Source organism: Pongo pygmaeus, chromosome 13 (genome assembly GCF_028885625.2).
Source record: "Pongo pygmaeus isolate AG05252 chromosome 13, NHGRI_mPonPyg2-v2.0_pri, whole genome shotgun sequence".
Classification (NCBI taxonomy): domain Eukaryota; kingdom Metazoa; phylum Chordata; class Mammalia; order Primates; family Hominidae; genus Pongo; species Pongo pygmaeus.
Window position 1 is genome coordinate 66,097,834 of NC_072386.2, and position 24,302 is coordinate 66,122,135.

General features: G+C 44.1%; 1 protein-coding gene across 17 annotated transcripts in view; it reads left to right on the forward strand.

Annotated features, from left to right (window-relative positions):
- Positions 1-24,302, forward strand: part of GCNT1 (glucosaminyl (N-acetyl) transferase 1) — a 118,230-nt gene that overhangs the window by 58,344 nt on the left and 35,584 nt on the right. For 3 of the 17 annotated variants that reach the window (XM_054502933.2, XM_054502932.2, XM_054502946.2), the window contains one exon: positions 8,073-8,302. The exons of 7 other annotated variants lie outside the window; for them this stretch is intronic. The gene's annotated coding sequence lies outside the window, so the exon portion shown is untranslated. Of the gene's footprint in view, positions 1-8,072; positions 8,303-8,344; positions 8,499-9,246; positions 9,365-9,566; positions 9,585-11,364; positions 11,430-14,577; positions 14,597-24,302 lie in introns of those variants that run through there. 7 more of the 17 variants (XM_063649608.1, XM_054502941.2, XM_063649610.1 and 4 more) reach the window with 7 other exon arrangements.

Consider the following 24,302-nt stretch of genomic DNA (forward strand, 5'->3'; position numbering starts at 1 on the left):
TTGACTTTTAACTTTATGATATATTTGTTATGCATGCATTTAACACTTTAATGTATTAACTATATCAAACTATTTTGTGTGTGATTTTAGCTTTGTTGCCATTCTGAGAAATGCTGCCTGCTCTTAAAAGAGATCAACCTGTTTCTTTTTAAAAACATTAAAGAACTTACATGTATGGGTTTTAGAAACATATTTCAGGCCTTACTCTACCTGGAATTTGCATGCTTAGGAGCCACACTTTCTTTTTTTCCTGGACAGTACATTTATGATTGAATTTGCTTTCTCCATCTTCATGCTTTGAAAGTAGTACCTTACTCTTTTATGTCTTCCTCATGTTCCTTTCAATGTAATTTGATTAAATTTCTAAAACAATTCAAAATTAATTTTGTAGCATTTGTCAAAATAAATCTGGATTTAGGCAAGGGGAGACTTTATTCAAAAGGGTTATTGCAAGAAGAGGATGGGTGGCTATCATAAAAGGATGAGGAGAGCTCTTTAGCCAGTGCTATTTCTCAGGAAAACAAGGCTCTGGCAAAGATCAACACTGTTGACCTCCCTTTTGTAATGATAGTAAATGTATATTATTCACCACTGAGCAATTCAGATGCAATCCTAAGCCTCCTGCATGGGGTGAGTCAGGGACTAAGAAACAGTCTCCTAGGGACTCTGGTTGGTGTTGTTCCCACAAAACCAGCTGAAGCATCTGTTGAAAGGTGGTGGCAAAGATCAGTTGTTTAAGGGTCAGGTATCTTAAAATGAGGAATGCCTATCATTAAAAAGAGAAATGTTAATTAAAAGTTTTAATATTAAAGGCCAAAGAAATATTAATCTTGGCATCTACAAGCCAAGGAGAGAGGCCTCAGAAAAAACCCAACTCTGCTGACACTCAATTTTGGACTTCCAGCCTCCAGAATTGTGAGAAAACAAATTCTGTTGTTTAAAGTACCAGTCTATGGTACTTTGTTGACAGACCTAGCAAAGTAATATACCTACAGAGAAAACTATGAAGTAGATAATTAGCTGTCTGTCATATACCAGCATATTGTAGCAGACTAGTCAAGCTTGAGGTTATATATCTTGTGACTTTTTTATAGCCATACACTTCCTTATAGTACAACTTTTCTTTCTTTTCTTTTCTTTTCTTTTCTTTCTTTCTTTCTTTTTTTTTTTTTTTTTTTTTTTGTTGTTGTTGTTGTTGTTGTTTTGAGATGGAGTCTCTCTCTGTCACCCAGGCTGGAGTGCAATGGTGTGATCTCGGCTTACTGCAACCTCCACCTCCTGGGTTCAAGTGATTCTCCTGCCTCAGCCTCCCGAGTAACTGGGATTACAGGCCCCTGCCACCACATCCAGCTAATTTTTGTACTTTTAGTAGAGATGGGGTTTCACCATGTTGGTCAGGCTGGTCTCAAACTCCTGACCTCAGGTGATCCACCCACCTTGGCCTCCCAAAGTGTTGGTATTACAGGTGTGAGCCACTGTGCCTGGCCTGTACAACTTTTCAATGTGGCAAGAATGAACACATCATTAGCAGACCAAAATATATTTAGCCTCTCTGTACTAAAAAAAATTTACGTAAGCTTTAAATTATGCTCCACTATTCTATCTTACTTAGCAATGATCTAGGTACTTATATTAGACCATTCTTGTATTGCTATAAAGAACTACCTGAGACTGGGTAATTTATAAAGAAAAGAGGTTTAATTGGCTCACAGTTCTGTATGCTGTACAGAAAGCATGGCTTGGGGGGCCTCAGGAAACTTACAATCATGATGCAAGTTGAAGGGGAAGCAGGTACGTCTTACATGGCCGGAGCAGGGGGAGGAGAGGCAGGGAGGAGGTGCCATATACTTTTAAACAACCAGATCTCATGAGAACTCCATGACAAGACAGCACCAAAGGGATGGTGCTAAACCATTAGAAACTGCCTTCATGATTCAATCCACTCCATCAGGCCCCACTTCCAACACTGGGGACTACAATTTGATAATGAGATTTGGGCAGGGACACTGATCGAAACCATATCACCCCTGAAGTGGGAAGGGCTCCCTACCCAGCTAGTTTCCCCTTCAGCCAGACCAGCTGTACCCTACTTAATCTTCAATCTAAGCAGCTTTACCTACCTGCCAACCCACAGAACTATTTGAACAAGCCAATTACATCCTCCCATGGAATAAAAGGTTACCTCACTCTTGTGCCATTACTACAAAGCCTGCCTCACACAGCCCCTGCTGCTTCAGTCTGCTTTCAAATGCAATTCCCATGTGGCTCTGCCTGGCATGCAATAACCTCCTCACCACTTAGGCTGTGAGTATGTAACTGAAAAAACTGTAGCCAATCTCATCTGCCCAGTATTGGGTGTCATCTGTTCAGCCATCTCCTGTTTAGCACAGGAGATCCCTGCTTCACCAGTGGTGTGAAGAGAAGGTGGTCAGAACAGAAGGGAGGCCTAAATCTTGAGTGACCATGAGTTGAGGAGCTGGAGTGGGTAGGAAAAGGTGTGTAGGAATGGGTAGAGGGGTGAAGGAGGTGGACAGATTAAATTATTCAAGGCAACAAAAGAGAAGGTTTAAAGTGGTAAAAAGGAGGGATGAGGATGATGGGAAGGGAGAAGTCTTAGATGAGCTGGTTTAAGGAGATCTCATGTTTCCCAAAGAGACCTTTGAGGTTCTACGTTACCTTTAGTAAATTGTGCCATTTTTGAGGCTATTAAACTGAATTAGTGCCATAATAGCATGTACTCAGTGGGGGAAGAGGAGGGCATCTGAGAGAGTGAGAGTTACCCATGGCATTAGTGGATAGTCAGCCCAAAGAAAAAAATCTTTAAAGGAGCCAAGAAAAAGTCCCACTTGATTAACTCCCTTGAACAATCCCCAGGTCGAGGAGCTGAGGAAACACAGAAGTCTCACAGGAGGGCCAAAGCATCTCTTTGCCTAAAACAATCAAAGTAACCTCTTACTGTTATTCAACAGACAAGATGGCCAGAGCACTGGTTCAAGACTTGAACTCACCCAAGAGTCCTCAAGTCCTGAACATGGCACCTTTACCCGGGTGGGGCTGGTGGAGGTCCCTAGGTGAGTTCCAGTCTTGAGCTGGATCACAGCAACGAGAACTGTCAAATAAAAACCAAATCCAGATCTAGGTAAGGAGAGACTTTATTTAGAAGGATTATTGCAATAGAAAAAGAGAATGTCGCAATAGGGGAGGGACGGCATTCTAATAGAATGCTTCAACCATAAGATCTGCAAGCTTTTGAAAGGTCAGGCAGAAAAGGGTTTTTCTTTTATTGGGAGTAGTAAACAATGTTAAAAAGAACCAGTATCGGCTGGGTGCGGTGGCTCATGCCTGTAATCCCAGCAGTCTGAGAGGCCAAGATGGGAGGATCACCTGAGGTCAGGAGTTTGAGACCAGCCTGACCAACATGGTGAAAACTCGTCTAAAAATACAAAATTAGCTGGGCATGGTTGGCACATGCCTGTAATCCAAGCTACTTGGGAGGCTGAGGCAGAAGAATCGCTTGAACCCGGGAGGCGGAGGTTGCAGTGAGCTGAGATTGCACCACCATTGCACTCCAGCTTGGGCAACAAGAGCGAAACACTGTCTCAGAAAAGAAAAGAAAAAAAAAAAGAACCAGTATCAGCGAGTGGGATGAGCAGGTGGCCCAATCAGGCAATTGATCAGGACAGAGTTTCTTTGTGGTCAGCTGGGAAGGGGCTTCTTGGGAGGGGATGTGATATGGTTTGGCTGTGTTCCCACCCAAACCCCACCCAAATCTCATCTTGAATTGTAATCCCCATAATCCCCACGTGGCGAGGGAGGGGCTTGGTGGAGGTGATTGGATCGTGGGGGCAGTTTCCCCCGTGTTGCTTTTGTGATATTGAGTGAGTTCTTAGGAGATCTGATGGTCTTATAAGGCTGTTTTCCCTGCTCTTGCTTGCTCTCTCTCACCTGCCGCCACGTAAGATGTGCCTCTTCCCCTTCTGTCATGATTATAAGTTTCCTGAGGCCCCCCAGCCATGCCAAACTGTGAGTCAATTAAACCTCTTTTCCTTTTTTTTTTGTTAGGCAGAGTCTCACTCTGTCGCCAGGCTGGAGTGCAGTGGCATGATTTCAGCTCACTGCAACCTCCGCCTCCCGGGTTCAAGCGACTCTCCTGCCTCAGCCTCCTGAGTAGCTGGGATTACAGGCGTGCACCACCACGCCTGGCTAATTTTTGTATTTTTGGTAGAGACAGAGTTTCACCATGTTGGTCAGGCTGGTCTCGAACTCCTAACCTTGTGATCTGCCCGCCTCAGCCTCCCAGAGTGCTGAGATTACAGGCGTAAGCCACCACACCCAGCCTTTAAACCTCTTTTCTTTATAAATTATCCAATCTCAGAGATGTCTTTATAGCAATGTGAAAGCAGACTAATACAGGATGTTAAGGGGCTTATTCCAAATTCCAATGCTGGTTTAGGCTGAGACTAGATTAAAGGGCAAAGACCTGATGGAAGGAGAAAAGCCTGACTGAAGTTTGATCAAGTAAGGTATTTGCCCAGATTGATCAGTAGGGGCAAATGGTTCAGCTAACAATTTATAAGATGGGAATGGAAATTTGGAGGGCATGTCTATGGCCTTGTCGTAGGTGTGAAAGGATGTTATCCACGATGCTTACCTAAGTCATTTGGGGAAAGGTGGTTCTATGTAGTTAGTGGTTTCACAGAAAATACAGCTGGAAGAGGATCTTCACTGTTCTCCAGTAACACAAAGTATAGGTCAAGCAACACCATCCCCTTATTTTTTTTTAATTTATTCTTATTTATTTATCTTTTTTTGAGATGGAATCTTGCTGTCACCCAGGCTGGAGTGCAGTGGCATGATCTTGGCTCACTGGAACCTCCACCTCCCGGATTCAACCAATTCTCGTGCTTCAGCCTCCCCAGTAGCTAGGATTACAGGCGTGTGCCACTGCACCCAGCTAATTTTTATACTTTTAGTACAGACAGGGTTTCACCATGTTGGCCAGGCTGGTCTCGAACTCCTTACCTCAAGTGATCTGCCCACCTTGGCCTCCTGAAGTGCTGGGATTACAGGCATGAGCCACCATGCCCTGCCTCTGTCCCGTTATTTGATTGTACTTGTAACTATAGTTTTATTATGACATTTTAATAATATATTGCTATTGTATTAATCATTACTATGACAGCTGTGTTTATCAGACACTTTCCCACATCTATAATATTAGGAGAGTTGCGTGTTTGTGATCATGAGTTTGCTCCTTGTGCTGGTTATTGAAGTATGTCTTAGAGTTCAAACTCAAGCTTCTATCCTCTGCTTTGTGAGCCAGGGCTGGGACTTAGCAAATCACATTTCCTATAAGGTTTTGCTTATAAGGGGTGCTTGAGGAGAGAGACTTGCTACTTTATAGCTGCTTACTGTTCCTGTCCATGTTACCAAGCAAGGGCTCTTCTCCCTGGCTGCAGCATCAGCTGGTTTCAGTTTCTTAGATTTGTTTGTTTGTTTTAATCCACCCTCTCCCATCCAGCCTCAAAGTTTACCTTCAGAGTTAAAAGCACCAGCTGGGTACCGCCCCCTCCTTTGAGGTCTGACTCCCAGCCAACCAGGGGCCCTCTCCTGGCTCTTAGGTTCTGATAACCCCAACACTTCCCCTCTCCCCAGCTCTGTGCATGGCAGCTGCTTCCTGCAGTTACTTTCTCTCTGTCACTACAATGTTTTTGCCTTGCCAATCTTCATGACTTTAAATTCTCTGTAAAAATAATTGCTGTGATTTCTGTTTTCTGACTGGGCCCTGACTGATACACCCCTAAGCATTCCAGAAATACTTTCTAAACTACTTGTATAGATTTATGGGTGTATGTTATTGCAGGCATTAAAAATAAGTGGGCTGGGCAAGGTGGCTCACACCTGTAATCCCAGCATTTTGGGAGACTGAGATGGGTGGATCGCTTGAGCGTGGGAGTTCAAAACCAGCCTGGGCAACATGGTGAAACCCTATTTCTACAAAAAATACCAAAAAATTACCGGGCATGGTGGCACACACCTGTAGTCCCAGCTACTTGGGAGGTTGAGGTGGGAGAATCACCTGAGCAGGGGTAAGTTGAGGCTGCAGTGAGCTGTGATTGCGCCACTGTGCTCCAGCCTGAGTAACAGAGTGAGACCCTGTCACACACACACAAAAAATGGATTACACTTGTGGTATACAGGCAGTATCCAACTGACAAACAAGATATATTCCAAAAGTTAATTCATAAATCTATTGCTTGGCCACCACCCCTGGTTAATTTATCTATTTTTATTTTGTAGAGGTGAGGTCTGGCTATGCTGCCCAGGCTGATCTCAAACTCCCAGGCTCAAGTGATACTTGCACCTCGGCTTCCTAAAGTGTTGGAATTACAAGCGTGAGCCATTGCAAACAGCCAGCTATACTTTATTTTTAATTAATTTATTTATTTATTTTTGAGATGGAGCCTTGCTTTGTCACCCAGGCCAGAGTGCAGTGGCATGATCTCAGCTCACTGCAACCTCCACCTCCCGGGTTCAAGCGATTCTCATGCCTCAGCCTCCCGAGTAGCTGGGACTACAGGCACACGCCACCGCAGCTGGCTAGTTTTTGTATTTTTAGTAGAGACGGGGTTTTGGTATGTTGGCCAGGCTGGTCTCAAACTCCTGACTTCAGGTGATCCACCCACCTCGGCCTCCCAAAGTGCTGGAATTACAGGCAAGAGCCACTGTGCCCGGCCCCGGCTATACTTTAAACTTACGTTTAGCAATTAATATGTCAGTATTTTAACTTACAAATGACTCAGATATTTAATGAATATCTATTACTTAATTTAATATGGTCGAAATTTCAAGTCACCAAAAAACATTTTTAAAACTATTTTTAAGTAGACAAATTTTATAAAACAAATTATTTTTAAAAGTTTATTTATAAACTTTTATTCCATTTACATTTACCTAATCTACTTGCTCTTAACAATTATGCTTGAATTGCTCATGAAAAATTTCATGAGATATTAAACAAAGCTAGCCATTGAAAGAGTTCAGGAGTTTTTCCCAAAATCATTTCCTCTCCCCTAAATTGTCCCTCCCCAAGGAAGAGGGTACACAAGCTCCTAAAATCTCAGTTTTTGTTGGGGGAGGCAGAGGGAATATTAATTTTTCTTTTCTGTGATACCCCGTACACGAAATCTGTGTATTTTTTCTCTTGTTAATCTACCTGCGGTCAATTTATTTCATAGACTTAGTTATCCAAGCCTCAGAGAGTAGAGGGGAAGTCTTTCTTCCTCTATACCATCATCTTATGTTAATTTTCGTTGACAAATCAGGCAAGTATCAAACATATCACAGTCTAATGGCCTCCGAGTTAGAATTTTTTTTTTTTTTTTTTTTTTGAGATGGAGTCTCACTCTGTTGCCCAGGCTGGAGTGCAGTGACGCGATCTCGGCTCACTGCAAGCTCCGCCTCCTGGGTTCACGCCATTCTCCTGCCTCAGCCTCCCGAATAGCTGGGACTACAGGCGCCCGCCACCACGCCCAGCTAATTTTTTGTATATTTAGTAGAGACGCGGTTTTACCGTGTTAGCCAGGATGGTCTCGATCTCCTGACCTCGTGATCCGCCCGCCTCGGCCTCCCAAAGTGCTGGGATTACAGGCGTGAGCCACCGCGCCCGGCCAGAATTTTTTTTAAACAACATGGAAACAAATAAGACCTCGTTCTGTTTTCTAGGAGCTAAAAATCCAACGAAAGAAGACACAGACACAATATTCTCCTTGTTACAAAGAGAACTGTGTCAACTTTTATAACTGACACAAAGATCTGTGCTATAAGGGCGGGGAAGGTTTTTTCCTACTTTCCACAGCACTGTGGATTGTTCCACAGTTTAATTTGATCTTAATTTTTATGTGGAAATACACATGAATGTAATGAGTTCTTAAATGCTAAATTTAGGAAGCAAGGTTCGTTAGGGGAAAGAAAAAAAACACCTACATGGTTATCTCTAAACTTTACTTATCAAGAACCTTGGAATTTAATTTTACTGTTGTTCTGTAACATATTTTCGTGTTTAAAATCAGAAAAGGCAGCATTTCTCGAGTTTCCTGCTTTCGAGGAAGGGAGGCATAAAATGTTTAAAAAGACGCCGCTCACACACACACCTCTAAGAATCAGCACAGTGAGGAAGATGAGCGAGGAAGCACTACGATCCCAGCGCTACTCCCAGACCACGTCAGTGCCCAGAGGGCGCCCTCGCCTGTAGGCGGGAACCGAGAGTCCGCAGCAAGTCCCCAGCTCCACGCTCGCGCAGGTGGGCGAGGCGGGGATGTGGTGGGCGGGGCCTAGAAAGGCGGGGCCTCTGGGGGCGGCTCCGGGGCGGGCCCAGCCGGTGCGAGGGGTGCAGGCGCAGCTCCGGAGCGCCTAGAGCGCCGCGCGGGGCGGGAGCTTGGTGGAGCAGGAGCGGCTGGGCATCCTCCTGAGACTCCGGGGCCAGACGCCCACTCCAGGTAACCGGCTTTCCCTCGTGTTCCCCTGCTCGGCCGCCCGGCGGTGGGGGAAGGCTGAGAAGGATGGGTGGGAGGGAGCCGGCTCTCAGCCAGTGCCCCGTGGCCCCAGGCGGGCTGGGCTCCCCGGCGGAGGAGGAAGCAGAACCGGGTGCGCCAGGGACCGGGATGGAGCGGCGCCTCTTCCTTCCACCTTCATTTTCCGTCCGCTCAGTGGGGCTGGGACGCCGGTGCCCCGTGTCCCCTGAAAGTCACTTTCTGGCCTCTTGCCCCTGGTCCGTGTAGCTTAGTTGTCGGAGGGGTTGGCTGCGGGCGTGGATAGGCAGGGAACGAACAGACTCGCTACCATCCCATGGGTGCCAGGGGCTTAACTTCATTTAACTTCCTTGAATCCTAAGCCCAGCCCGGCTAAGATGAATTTTCACCCCTACTTTGCTGATAAAGAGGCCAACGCTAGGATAATAAATGACTCACCCTGGAGCAAACTATTACTAATAAAAGAGACGTTAGTTTAGGGGCTCCAAAGCCTCTCCTTTCCTGCTCCCTCGCTTTCCTTCTCGCGGCAGTCTAGGAAACTCGCGCGCAGGGTCTATTACGAAAACAAGTGATTCGTCTTAAAAGCATTTTACCCCCTCCTAGGTTTCTCTTTCCTCTTTTTTTTTAAGTATCTCAGGCAGATTCCTCCAAGTTTTGGTTATTAGGTTTTTGAAATGGAAGAAGCCCTTGCTCACTGCTTCTTTTCTCCTGGCAGCGCTTTCTGCGCAGCACAGGCACCCTCGCCTGTCACGCCTCCCTCTCCTCTTCCCGTCTCCCAGCGTGGATGAGGGCGCCTGCAGATCCCGGCTAGGGCACGGGCCGCCTAGGCCGAGGTAGGTTCTGTAGGCACCTGGCATGCTGTATATGCATATAAACGTTGCCCTGTACACCCTTTGCCTTGTTATTTCTTTCTGCAGACAAGAGAGTCGGTTTTTTACACATAATGGGGCAAGAGGCCAGTTGGGAAGATATATAGTGTTCAAAGAAAGCCATGGTGCCTTGAAATGAGAATGCGGCCACAGCTTTTTGTGGGCTGAATTTGATGAGTGGGAGGTGAGAGACGTGGTCTGGAAGTTGTCTCTTCGTCTGGCATTCTGCCCCCCTTCCAGAGCTGTTCTGAAAGGCCGGTTTGTTTTATAGAGGGGAGGAGGAAGGGTTAATAGTTTTTAAAGATCAGTGTAAATTACCTGCTAGGCGCTTAGGCAATTACAGGCAGGCCCCCCTGCTGGAGGCTTTGGTAACAGATTTCAGTTCTAGCAGGAAGGAAAACTCAGACTGTGTAGATACCTGCTTTTTCTTAAAGGAATTTTTTTTCAGACCCTTAAAATGGTAGTTTTGGGAAACTGATTTCTTAGAAATGGCAAACTCCTTTATTTTTAAATACAATATACCACACTATGAATTTACGTATAAGAAGTTTTATTGGCCGAGAGGTTGATATTTTTTCCATTTCATGATGAGGATTTGACGGTCACTGCCACCTCCTCTGCCCGTCCTTCAACTTGGCCCTGTAAAGGACCTCCTTAGCCTTGGCCCCAAGTTTGTACTAGATTGTATCCTTCATTAATTATAGTTCATTCTTGATTAATGATAGCAATGCTTCCACTCACTTTTTAAGGAGTTACTCCTTTTCCATTTGTAATTGAATTGCTTAACAGTAAGAAAAACGTTTTCCCCTAAAACTGGGACCACAAAATCTACTTTATCCACATGGACTAAACAGGTAATGCACGAGAGTGCTTGGTTGGGCCCAGGTGACTGCAGAGGAACCTACTAAGTCTGGGTGGATATTGGCCATTTCCACCCAGTATCCATGCAGGAATTCCCATGCAGCCATACAGTGTAGGCAGCTTTTTTTTTTTTTTTTTTTTTTTTTTGCCACGAATAGCTGAGAACTTTTACTTAAAAATAAAAAATGTAAAGCCTGATTTTAAATATTGGCTCATATTTTTTCCTTTTTAGAACACAAAGAGGGCTGGGCACAGTGGCTCACACCTGTAATCCCGGCACTTTGGGAGGCCGAGGCAGGTGGATCACGAGGTCAGGAGTTCAAGACCAGCCTGGCCAAGATGGTGTCTCTACTAAAAATTCAAAAATTAACTGGGCGTGGTGGCTGGGAGCCTGTAATCCCAGCTACTCGGGAGGCTGAGACGGAGAATTGCTTGAACCCGGGAGGTGAAGGTTGCAGTGAGCCGAGACTGGACCACTGCACTCCAGCCTGGGTGACAGAGCGAGAGTCTGTCTCAAAAAAAACAAAACACGCACACACACACACAAAGAGACTGGGCATGGTGGCTCATACCTGTAATCCCAACATTTTGGGAGGCCAAGGCAGGTGGATCACTTGAGGTCAGGAGTTCAAGACCAGCCTGACCAACATGGCAAAACCCCATTTCTACAAAAATATTCAAAAATTAGCCAGGCGTGGTGGTGGGCACCTGTAATCCTAGCTACTCAGGAGGCTGAGGCAGGATAATTGCTTGAATCCGGGAGATGGAGGTTGGGATGAGCAGGGATCGTGCCACTGCACTCAAGCCTGGACGACAGAGTGAAGCTCCATCTCAAAACAAAAATCCCAAAAATAATAAAATCAAATTTGTTTCATGCATCATCTGTTTGCAAAGCTCTGCCTTAAAAACTGCTAATGTACACGGTGATTATATTCTCTGATGAATGGAAAATTCTGAACTGTGATGTAGATATTGTACATTTTTCATGAAATGAAGTGGTAGAAAACAGAAATTACTACTGGAAATGATCCCTTCTGACTGTCAAATTCTGTTTTCTATGAAGTGTGTGGTATTTCAGCTATATTGTTTTTTTTTTTTTATAGAGCCAACCAAGGACTCTTGTCATTATTTTTATTTATTCTAATGAGAAATGTATTCATGGTTCCAGGTCAGTATGTCAAATGTCTAACTCCCTGTCTTAAAAAGGGAGTTCCCAAATGACTGTTCATATAACCATATGTGTTTCTTGTGGAGACTGTCTGTATTCTTGGCTTTGTCACTGGATTTGTGGCTTAGTGCTGTCACGTTTCCTATCTGAGGCAAATGCCATGTATGTTTAGACCCGCCTTTCTCAATTGTGGCAGTTTTGACATTTTTGGCCAGTTAAATTTTGTTGTGGGGGCTGTCCTGTGCATTGCAGGATGTTTAGCAGCATCTCTGGCCTCTACCTACTAAATGCCAGTGCACCCTCCCTGCAGTTAAACGACCCCAGATGTCTCCAGACATAGGCAAATGTTCCCCGGAGAACAAAGTCATCTTTGGTTGAGGAGCAAAATGAACCTATATTTAAGATGGTCTAAATGTTTGAGATGGTCTAAACATTTATAAGCTTAACAATTAACTTCAAACTCTTCACAACTAGAAAAGCTATTTGTAAATTTAAACATCTGACGTTTTGAAACACCTTTATCATAAAGATAACTAAACCAGTGTTCTTTGTGAATGGCCAATGTGTCCTGCCAGTTTCTTTTCTTTTTTTTTCTTTTTCCTATTCTGAGAAGCATGCCCTGCCAGTTTCTATCTCCAAAGAAATTTCAAGTGTTCAGTGCATTTGTTAAATTTCATAAAGTTTAAAAAGTTGGAACTGAAAAAGGAATTCTATGGTAGTTTTAAGTAGAATTTAGTTTTAAGAAAAATTAACCTCTTTTTAGGTAACAGCAATAAAACGAAGACTGCTGTGTATTTCTGTAATCTGAAAAATCTCGACTTTCTCAAAGGGAGTGCTACATAATGTATGATATAATTTATATCAGAAGAAAACATGTCCTAGAAATGTAACCCTCTTTATTAGGACTTACATGTGCTCAGGGAGGTTGAAAACAGCCTTGATTATGGAGGATGCCTCCTTAGCTGGGGATTAGCTATCCACTGTTCCCTTCCAGAAATCAAACTAATGTGTAAAACTCAGGACTGGCTAATTTGTGGGGCCCCTTGTTAAAAAAATTAAGAATTTGAACATGGTGACCACAGAGCATTAAGCCAAGCACAGGGCCCAGTGTGACTGCGTTGGTTGCCCACCCATGAGCTGGCCCTGGTGAAACTCTTTATTCATAGCTAAGAGTAAGGTTGTGGTCACAAATGCAAATCTAAACCGTGAAATGTTACTGCTGCCACTAGGCACCTGGAGTTTCTGCTTCCTTGATTGTTCTTCTGTTTCCAGTGAGGAGTCTGCATGTATTTGGTCATCAATGCAATAATGTTACTAAGAAATCCTCCCATGATTGATTTTTCCTTTGCTAAAGAGGTAGCCAAATGTTTGTTCATTAGAGTCATGGGTACTGGAGCAACCTATTTATTCAGGCATTCATTGAACAACTGTTTGCTGAGCATCTGTTAGATGCCCGGCATTGCTCGCTTCAGGGCCACAGCTGTGAACAAGATGGAGGGTCCCTGCCTTTATGAGCTTATGAGCTTATGAGCCAAACACATAGTCACACCAGCTCAGGCTATCACAATCCTAAGTGGTACTTAGGAAAGCACAGGGTGTTAGGGGAGCATGTGACCTTGAGACCTAACCTGGTTTAGGGGAGAGGGACTGTTCAGGGAAGGCCTGCGTAAAAAATGATATTTAAAATAAGGCCTGGGGAGCAGGTACAGTGGCTCACACCTATAATCCTAGCACTTTGGGAGGCTGAGATGGGAGAATCGCTTGAGGCCAGGACTTTGAGATCAGCCAGGTCAACATAGCGAGACTCCCATCTCTTTTTTTTTTGTAAAAATAATAATTTTAAAAAAGGCCAAAAGATTAGTAGGAGTTAGTGAAGTACATTAGGGGATAAACTTACAGGCTGAAAGAGTTGAGATCAAGAGGAAAATATGTCTGGGGATGAGGCCTCTTGGGTCATTTTTAGGATTTTGGACTTTAATGTCAGCATAGTGGAAACCCACTTTTTGTTTGTTTGTTCCAGACAGGGTCTCACTCTGTTGCCCAGGTTGGAATGCAGTGGCACCATCTTGGCTCACTGCAACCTCCACCTCCCAGGCTCAGGTGATCCTCCCACCTCAGCCTCCTGAGTAGCTAGGACTACAGGCACACGCCACCATGCCTGGGTAATTTTTGTATTTTTAGTGGAGATGGAGTTTTGCCATGTTGCCCAGGCTGGTCTCAAACTCCTGGGCTCAAGCGATCTGCCCACATTGGCCTCCCAGAGTGCTGGGATTACAGGTGTAAGCCACCACCCCTGGCCACTAAAGGGTTTTTGATCTGAGGTTGTTTTGTTTGTTGAAGACAGTGTCTCACTTTGTTGTCCAGGTTGGAGTGCAGTGGCTATTCACAGGTGAGATCATAGCACACTTCAGTTGAACTCCTAGGCACAAGTGATCCTCCCACTTCAGCCTCTCAAGTAGTTGAGACTATAGGCATGGGCTACCATATCTGACTAGAAGTAGTTTTATTTTAAACCCAGCAAGTCCTGAGTCCTTTATGTTTTCTCTAAATTCTACTTAAAAATTGAATATACTTCTTTAGTTCATCTCTCTCACATTTTCTCAAAGGCAGATACTGGGCCAGGTAGCACTTCCTACATTCTTCTCAGAAATGTTCTTAGGCAGATCCCTGATATGGTGCAATATCCTCTCCATTTTCCTTGTTAGGGCAGGCAGTAGTGTTGCCCACATTCCTCCAGTTCATTTTCTCCAGTTTCCAATGAATTTTTTTGTTTTTGAGACAGTCTTGCTATGTTGCTCGGGCTGGAGTGCAGTGGCTATTCACAGGAGCAATCATAGCACACTGCAGTCAAACTCCTGGGCTCAAGTGATCCTCCTGCCTCAGCCTCCCTTGTAGCTGCGACTGCATAGGCACTGCTGTGCCTGACTCTGATTTGAGGTTTTTTGTTTTTTTTTTTAGACGGAGTCTTGCTCTGTCACTCAGACTGGAGTGCAATGGCTCAATCTAGTTCAGCATATTGGCCAGGCTGATCTTGAACTCCTGACCTCAAGTGATCCTCTCACCTTGGCCTCCCAAAGTCCTAGGATTACAGGTGTGAGCCACCGCGCCTGGCCTAATTTGAGTTTGTAAAATGATCGCTGTTGCTGTGTAGAGAATAGTTTAGAAAGGTAGGTCCTGCTGGCACGTATGGTGTCTTTGTGCAAACCCAAAAAAGGCTTCTGTTCTGTGTGGACCAATTAGGAAAAGATGCACCACTGTGTCCCATCTAGGCCAGGTCAAAAGGCTTCAGCCCCCTGAGCCAGACTTGTTGTGCAGGCACATCCTGTGCAATCATGTGGCCACCCTGGGGAGGAGGAGGGTGGATGTGAACAAACAGTGCTTTTGCAGTCACCCAGGGATGGTGTAGCAGCACTGGATAAAGCGTAATGACAGGTAAGGATTGAGATTGAGTGAGATTGGGTTTGTAGTTAAAGTCAGCAAGGAGGTGGTGATTATTTGGATATGGTTGATGGAGAGGGAGGTAGCAAGGATGATTCAAAAGTTTCTGGCATAAACAACTGAGTAGGATGGGATGGTGGAACCATTATGGTGATTGAGAACACAGGAGGAGGAGCGGGTTGGCATGAGGTGTGGGAGGGAAGATAATGCCTTTTTGGATGTGTGTTTTGTTTGTGAGACATCCAAGTAAAGATGAGGAGTAGACAGTTGCTACTCCTGGAAGAGATCTGGGGTGGAGATACATGTTTGGGAGCTGTTGCATATAAGTATTACTGCATAAAAAGCACTCATCCAAAGAGGGTGTAGAATGAGAAAAGAAAAGGGCTGGACCCGTAGAGTTTGATCACTGTATTTGGTAGAGAAAGAGAGGCCTGTTAAGGGTACTGAGAAGTGTGATATTCATGCAGGGCAGGGAGGAAATGAGGGGTCTATGATGTTTTGTTTTGTTTCAGATTGAGATGGGAGAAATTTAAACATGCTCTAATGCTACTGGGATTTTGTTTTGTTTTTGACAGGATCTCTCTCCATTGCCCAGGCTGGAGTGCAGTGGCACAATCTTAGCTCACTGCAACCTCCACCCACTGAGGCTCATGCCATCCTCCCACCTCAGCCTTCAAGTAGCACCAAGGGTGTACAGCACTACGCCTGGCTAATTTTTGTATTCTTTTTCTAGAGATGGGTCTCACCATCTGTGTTGTCCAGACTGGTCTCCAATTCCTGAGCTGAAGCAATCTGCCCACCTTGGCTTCCCAAAGTGTGGGATTATAGGCATGAGACACTGTGTCTGGCCACTACTGGGAATTTTCTGGTAGAGAGGAAGAGCCTAAAGATGCAGGAGGGTAAAATAAATGATAGGACCAGTTTTCAGAGAGGGTGAGAACACAGTGCAGAATTTGGTCTTTGATGGAAGGAGGGAGGGAGAGGATGGATAAAGATGCTTTAGATTTTGGGTCCAGAATCGTGAAGACTTTTTCTGAAGGAAGTGGCAAAACCATTGGCTGAGTTTGGGGGGTGTGTGTGTGTGCAGTCAGATATTTCTTCAACCAAGATTTAGTAAGCATTTTCTAGTGCCAAGCTTTGTGTTTGGCTCCCTGGAAAGTACTATGAATGATGATTGCCTTGAAGCTTGGCCCTGTACACCTGAAGTAGCCTCGCACCACTTTTTCTACAAATTGCTTCCTACCTTTGACCTTACACGCTTGTTAACTAAAGGCAGTAAATGCTCAGCTGATCTTTTTTTTTTTTTCTTTGAGATGGAGTCTCGCTCTGTTGCCCAGGCTGGAGTGCAGTGGCACGATCTCAGCTCACTGCAACCTATGCCTCCCAGGTTCAAGCAATTCTCCTGCCTCAGCCTCCCAAGTAGCTGGGACTACAGGCGCCTGCCACCGCGCCCAGCTAATTTTTTGTATTTTTAGTAGGGATGGGGTTTCGCCCTGTTAGCCAGGATGGTCTCGATCTCCTGACCTTGTGATCCGCCTGCCTTGGCCTCCTAAAGTTCTGGGATTATAGGCGCGAGCCACCGCGCCCAGCCTCAGCTGATCTTTTGATAGGCATCAAAGCCACTAGGGGTGACAGTCCTGGAGGGGAAGGACCTTTTCAAGCCCCTTCCACATCATGCAGGTTCATGTCCCACGTCATGGTTCTCAGTGTTGGCTGTACATTAGGAACACCTGTGGAACTTTTAAAAAAAACCTGACACCCAGGTCAAACTCTATATCAATTCAATCAAATCTCTGGTAGGGGGACTCAGTTATTGGTCCTTTTTGAAAGCTCCCTGGTGGTTCCAGTGTGCAAACCAGATTGAGAGCTGCTTGCCTGTTGAGTGGCCCTGAGTCCAGTTAAAGCCACTCTTCTGTGTTGAGGTCCAGCCCCTGCTGCCTGGAGTTTACTGCATTTGTCAGTTGTGTGGAACAGAAAATAAGGCTGAGACCAATTGTGTAGGACAGAAAACGAGGTTGAGATCATATTGGTATCCAAAGCAGGAAGCGAAGGACAGTCCTTTGGGGGTGTTGAAAGGAAGTGTAAGAACTTCTATTTATAATTTTATAAGCATTTAAGGTCAAGAGTGCCAGTGGTCCCTCCTTCAGTTTTTTTTTTTTTTTTTTGAGACAGTCTTGCTCTGTCGCCCAGCCTGGAGTGCAGTGGCACAATCTCAGGTCACTGCAACCTCCACCTCCTGGGTTCAAGCAATTGTCCTGCCTCAGCCTTCTGAGTAGCTGGGATTACAGGCGCATGCCACCATGCCTGGCTAATTAGTAAAGATAGGGTCTCACCATGTTGACCAGGCTGGTCTCGAACTCCTTAACCTCAGGTGATCCGCCTGCCTGGGCCTCCCGAAGTGCTGGGATTACGGGCGTGAGTCACCGCATGCTGACCCTCCTTCAGTCCTGTGTCTTGTACGGTGAATGTGGTTTCTAAGGTGGATAAGGAGGCAAGGATTCCTTGCCTAGCTGGAGCCCTGCTCACCTGGCCATCAAGCATACTGTGAGATGTTGCAAGTTAGGAGCTATAGGGTGTCATCGAGTTATTTAATTTTAGAAACACAAAGACTTTAAATTAGAGCATCTCAGGTTAGACTTGTCCCTGAGCGGGTGATAGGTGTACTGAGATACTGCATTTCTCTCAGCCCTCTCCCTTAAGCCAAGAGAGCTGAAGCTGATGTTCAATGGTTACCTTTTGGTATATATGTCATGGCATGAGAAAGAATCACTGCTTTAGCCTGTAGAAGCTTTGTCATCCTTTCCCGTGCCCTGGGGAGGGAGCAGGACCGTCCTTTGCACCCATCAGAGCATTCCTAGTTCTTTTGTTGCCAGATACGTAAGAGTGGTTGAGTTTACAGGTGTCTGCATCTCTCTTTAGCAGAAAGATGGGGTTTCAAATGTGTTGCCTCTTTCCAATTTTGCTAAGCCTATCAGTAGTCAGATATTTTGGGGAGAAGGGAAAAATCCAAGGTAAATGTGAGGTTCTTACAGTGAATTACTTTTCAAAAGAAATTTCTGCTACCAAGGGGCATTTGGGAAGTGGCTGTGTGGAAATGTTTTCATTGTAATATGAACATATTGCCAAAAAATATTGTACATTTGTGAGTTATCAAAGCTCTCAAAGGAAAAAAAATTAAAAACTGGGAAACAGAATTGTCTAACTACTTTAATTGAAAAGTATCAATGAGTTTTTAATCCATTTGTTAACTTTATGGGGCACCTGCAGACTATTTTGATTAGTCTTTACAATTGATTGAAACCCACTGGGCAAATTTCGCCAAAAAACTGTGTGATTGGTGGATAGAGGAAACTAAGTGTCAAGATTTAGGTAGCAGAGCCAAGAGTGCACTACTATAATTGAAGTAATAGGTTTTATTGCATCCTCCAAGTTTTTGAATTATGATACATGTAATTTATTAGTACAGTAGTGAGAGATAGGACTAGCTGGATTTCCTAGGCCCACTAAGAATCCCTAAGCCTAGCTGGGAAGGTGACCGCGTCCACCTTTAAACATGGGGCTTGCAACTTAGCTCACACCGGACCAATCAGGTAGTAAAGAGAGCTCACTAAAATGCTAATTAGGCAAAAACAGGAGGTAAAGAAATAGCTAATCATCTATTGCCTGAGAGCACAGCGGGAGGGACAATGATCAGGACATAAACCCAGGCATTCCAGCCAGCAACGGCTACCCTCTTTGGGTCCCCTCCCTTTGTATGGGAGCTCTGTTTCTACTCTATTAAATCTTGCAACTGCACTCTCTTCTGGTCCGTGTTTGTTACGGCTTGAGCTGAGCTTTTGGTCATTGTCCACCATTGTTGTTTGCCGCTGTTGCAGACCTGCCACTGACTTCCATCCCTCCGGATCCAGCAGGGTGCCCGCTGTGCTCCTGATCCAGCGAGGCGCCCATTGCTGCTCCCGATCCGGCTAAAGGCTTGCCATTTTTCCTGCACGGCTAAGTGCCCGGGTTCATCCTAATCAAGCTGAACATTAGTCACTGGGTTCCACGGTTCTTTTCCATGACCCATGGCTTCTAATAGAGCTATAACACTCACCGCATGGCCCAAGATTCCATTCCTTGGAATCTGTGAGGCCAAGAACCCCAGGTCAGAGAACACGAGGCTTGCCGCCATTTTGGAAGTGGCCTGCCACCATCTTGGGAGCTCTGGGAGCAAGGACCCCCTGGTAACAGTAGTAGATACATAGAATTTTTAAATAAACATACTTATATTAAGGGTACTCTTAGGGTCTATACTAAGAAATTTTGCATGCTTGTCATTAAAAACTTTGAGTCAAAGTCCTGTGTGTGTGTATATGACTTTAACTCTAAGTCAAGTGTAAATGTAACTGTATAGATACGCCATGCATATAATGTAAATGAAATATATACATATATTTATTTATAAATAAGGCAGTCTGAAAACTTGCTTGCTGGTGAACTTTAAAACAGCCTCTTTCTCGTGATATACCCTCCAGTTTATCCAGTGGAAAAGAAAATTACTGCTGGATTAAAAACAAGTGCTTAAGCTAGGTGTGGTACCTCATGCCTGTAATTTCAGCACTTTGGGAGGCCGAGGCAGGCAGATCGCTTGAGCCCAGGAGTTCGAGACCAGCCTGGGCAATATGGTAAAACCCCATCTCTACATAAAAATACAGAAATTAGCTGGGTGTGGTGGTATGCATCTGTAGTCCCAGCTACTCAGGAGGCTGAGGTGGGAGGATTGCTTAAGCCCAGGAGTCAAGGCTGTGGTGAACTGTGATTGGGCCACTACATTCAAGCCTGGGTGACAGAGCGAGACCCTGTCCCCAAAAAAAAAAAAAAAAAAAAAGCTCAAACTAAAGTGATAAATACATTGTATACATGTCTTTTTTCTCTTGAAATGTGTACATTTTATCATTCCATAATGTATACATATATCAAAACATCACATTATACCCCATAAATATACACAATTATTATTTGTCAATTAATTTTTTTTTTTTTTTTTTTTTTAAGAAGCCACTTAATATGCAATTTGCAGACGTCTTCTGGTTAGTCCAAGATTCAGCGGGGGTCAGGTGATCAAGAATTTCCTGAAATCAGCTGCTGGATCCAGGAATGGGCTTAGGACACCATCCCAGACTTTGGGGCCGGCCAGGCTTGTTTGTCCTCTTCATGTAAATGTAGAACTTGCCTCTGAAATATGCCTAATCCTTTCATATAGGTGGAGCCCCCTGATCTCATCCATTGTCTACACATTTCTCACATCTGTTATGCTAACCAACACAGTCCTTGCATTCACCTAGGAGGATCTGGTTCTCACACTACTTACGCTAATTAACAAAACCTCTGTTTGCAATTAAAAATCCGGAAGTACATGCTTTATCTGCTGCTGGAGTGCCCTTCACCATGGCTGGTTGATTTTTGTATTTTTAGAAGAGACGGGGTTTCACCACGTTGGCCAGGGTGGTCTAGAATTCCTGACCTCAGATGGTTTGCCCACCTCGGCCTCCTAAAGTGCTGGGATTACAGGTGTGAGCCACTGTGCCCTGCCACACTTGTCTGTCTTTCTGCCTTTGTTTCTTGTAATTTATGGGACCACAGACTCCACCCCTATACCGAAGACCTAGTAATTGCTCCCAGAATTGCTCCCAGGAATGTGCTCCTGCCTGGGGCGCTTAACTTCCACAAACCCCAGGGTATAGATAAAAACCCGTGCATGTATGTCTCACTGCTATGCAGAAGTGTTTTTCAAGTCAGAAAGAGACAGCCCACCAATTTTGTTGTTGATTACTTGTGTCAGAAAACTTATGAGTTCCCTGAAAATAAGAGGCATGGCTATAAAAATACAGGATTTAAAAAAACATGTATAAGTGGAAATCAGTACCTTTAACATAAGTGTTTTCCAAAGACATTTCTGACCATTTTGAGGCATGTCCTCTGTGCTGTATTCTCCTATTAGGAAAGACACCAGTTTTTGATGGTAGATGTGATTTTGCAGCATGTCAGAAGTTAGCATTATGAGGTAGATTGGTCATGATTATTTTGGGTCAAAATAAGATGTAAATTTTTTTTTTTTTTTGAGACCAGTCTCGCTTTGTTGCCCAGGCTGGAGTGCAGTGGCATGATCACGGCTCACTGCTGCCTCTCCCTAGTCAGCTCAACTGGTTCTCCCACATCAGCCTCCCGTAAATATTTTTTAAAAATGGACTAGGGGCTGGGCATGGTGGCTCAGCCTATAATGCCAGCACTTTGGCAGGCTGAGGCTGGCAGATCACTTGAGGTCAGGAGTTCCAGACCAGCCTGGCCAACATGATGAAACCTCGTCCCTGCTAAAAATAAAAAAAAATAGCCGGGTGTGGTGGCATTCGCCTGTAATCCCAGCTACTCAGGAGGCTGAGGTGGGAGAATCACTTGAACCCAAACCCAGGAGGTGGAGGATGCAGTGAGTCAAGATCGCACCTCTGTACTTCAGCCTGGGCAACAGAGCGAGACTTTGTCTCAAAGAAAAAAAGGAAATGAGAAAAGAGAATGTGTGACTGACACCACAAAGAAATGTCAGATGTCTCTTTTGGGGTTCTGTGGGTGGCCCTCCCTCCCAAAAAAGTAGAATTGAGTGAAGGGAATCCAGTAGAGTGTGAAAGAACACATACCCACAAGGGTGAAGCTGCAGGCTCTGGTTAAAGGCAGCTTTCCACTAGATCTTGACCCTTATGCCCCAGGGCCTCAGCTTTTTCTTAAGTTACAGAGGAGGGTGCAACTTGGGGCTAGATGGACTTTTTTGTTATGGACTTGCAATATGCTCTTCTTGTAAGTTTTCTTTGTCATGTAAGTTTGAGAAGTGCTGAATACCTTGTCTCTGTCTTTAAATATTTACAGTAGACATGACTGTCTTAAGGGCTAAGAAATAAGGAGCCAAACCAGCAACAGAGAATCTTGTCTTTCTTTTCTTTTCTTTCTTTTTTTTTTTTTTTTTTTTTGAGATGGAGTCTCGCTCTGTCGCCCAGGCTGGAGTGCAATGGCGTGATCTCAGCTCACTGCAACTTCTGCCTCCCGGATTCAAGTAATTCCCCTGCCTCATCTTCGGGAGTAGCTGGGATTACAGGCGCCCGCCACCATGGCTGGCAAATTTTTGTATTTTTAGAAGAGACGGGGTTTCACCACGTTGGCCAGGGTGGTCTTGAATTCCTGACCTCAGATGATTTGCCCACCTCGGCCTCCTAAAGTGCTGGGATTACAGGTGTGAGCCACTGTGCCCTGCCACACTTGTCTTTCTGCCTTTGTTTCTTGTAATTTATGGGACCACAGACTCCACCCCTAGCCTGAAGACCTAGTAATTGCTCCCAGAACTGCTGTTTCCAGCAACACTAGATGCTTCCCAAAGTTTCTTTCAGCTCTACAATGGATGCATTGTTCTAAAAATAGTTTCTAACTATGTTGACCAAGCCTATAATTTCCCCCAGAAACCTCAGCAAATAACCACTGTGTGAATTCCTGGAGAGCAGGGAGTATGTATTATTTATGTTTGTATTTTTCTCCCCAGAGCCTAGGAATCTATTTTGTATAATAGATTCTCAGTATAGAATTGAGTATATTGAAGTATTTGTTAGTAAACTGGAAATATAGATTTTCATTTTTGAAGTCTGAAAAAGTTACCCTTAGACATGAGCTCAGATTTGAACAAAAGTCAAAAAAGGGAAAATAATAATAATACATTGCCAATATTAAGGGCTCATTATTTGTCAAATACAGTATAAACATGTTACAAGTTAGCTCACTTACTCTTTATAAAAACTCTAAGGCATATATGATCATTTCCCCAATGAAATTGTTTAAAGTTAATTAGTTTTTTAAAAAAACAACAAAAACGCTGAAGCTAGGAGAGGCTAAGAATTTGCTGAAGTTTGGGTTGGGTCCCAGGTCTCCTGCTGGGGCAGTCCAGTTGGAGAGCTGAAATCATTGCCACTGTACTCTTCTGTGTCTCAGATGTAAACAAACCCAAGAGAAAATATTCAGGACTGGGTACAGTGGCTCACACCTATCATCCCAGCACTTTAGGAGGCCCAGGTGGATCACTTGAGCCCAGGAGTTCAAGACCAGCCTGGGCAACAGTGCAAGACCTTGCCTCTACAAAAAATATAAAAATTAGCCAGGCATGGTGGCATGTGCCTGTACTCCCAGCTACCCAGGAGGCTGAGGTAGAAGGATCGCTTTAAACCTGGGAAGTTGAGGCTGTAGTAAGCTTTGGTTACGCCACTGCACTCTAGCCTGGGTAACAGAACGATACCCTGTCTCAGAAAAAGAAAGAAAAGAAAAGATTCAGCCACTAGTAATCAAATAAATCACAAAATGAAACCTTGATGATGTACCATTTTACAGTTGCAATATCAGCAAAAATAATTATACAGTATAGTCATATACAGTCATTTAACATTATATATAATTAAAATGTATAGTAAATGTAGAGCAAATGGTATCCAGATGTTACTGGGGACAGTATAAGTATCGTTTATTTGGAAGGCAGACAAGAGGCACAGAAACTTACAAGTAGTGACCTAAAATCCTTACTCCTGGGAATTCCAAGGAAATACTTTAAAAGGAAAGCGAAAACAAAGCTGTGAATATGCAAAGCTATTCATAGTTCATATTTATAACAGCATAATTTGGAAATACCCTTAATATCCAACCATAAGATGAACTAATTGTGACAAAAACAAATGATATTTTGATAGCCAGTAAATCAAAAAAGAATAGAAAATGAAATCCCTGCTGCTATTACATCTGAGCAAAAATATAAGTGTATTGTGCAAAGTTAAGTACCAGAAGAGAACATGGAACGTGAACGCAGAGGATGTGTAAGTGAAGTGAGATTGTCAATGGATTTTTGTTTTTGGGAAATTATATGCTTTGCAAATATATTTAATTGGAGCTGATTTTGGAGAACTGTCACCATTTTATCCCAGTTGGCAATTTTTAAAGAAAATTACTGAAGTGAACATAAACATTGCAAACATTTCAGAAGTGTTTAAATAAACATCCCCTCTCCAAAAAAGAAGATCCTCACTGAATAGTTTTGGGTGTGTGCTTCTCACAGTTTTTCCAGTGCATGTTTATAATATATTTATCTGGAGGCTGGTTTTTTTGTGTGTTTGTTTTGAGACGGAGTCTCGCCCTGTTGCCCAGGCTGGAGTGCAGTGGCGCGATCTCGGTTCAAGCGATTCTCCTGCCTCAGCCTCTTGAGTAGCTGGGATTACAGGCGCCCGCCACCGTGCCCGGTTTTCTCTGAACATACTGAGGTGCAGCTCATCTTTGAATACCACATCATCTCACATACCTCTTTTCATGTCATTACAATGAGAATTACTTCATTCTTGGCTTTAGTGCTAATTTCAAATTCAATAACTATACCAAAATATA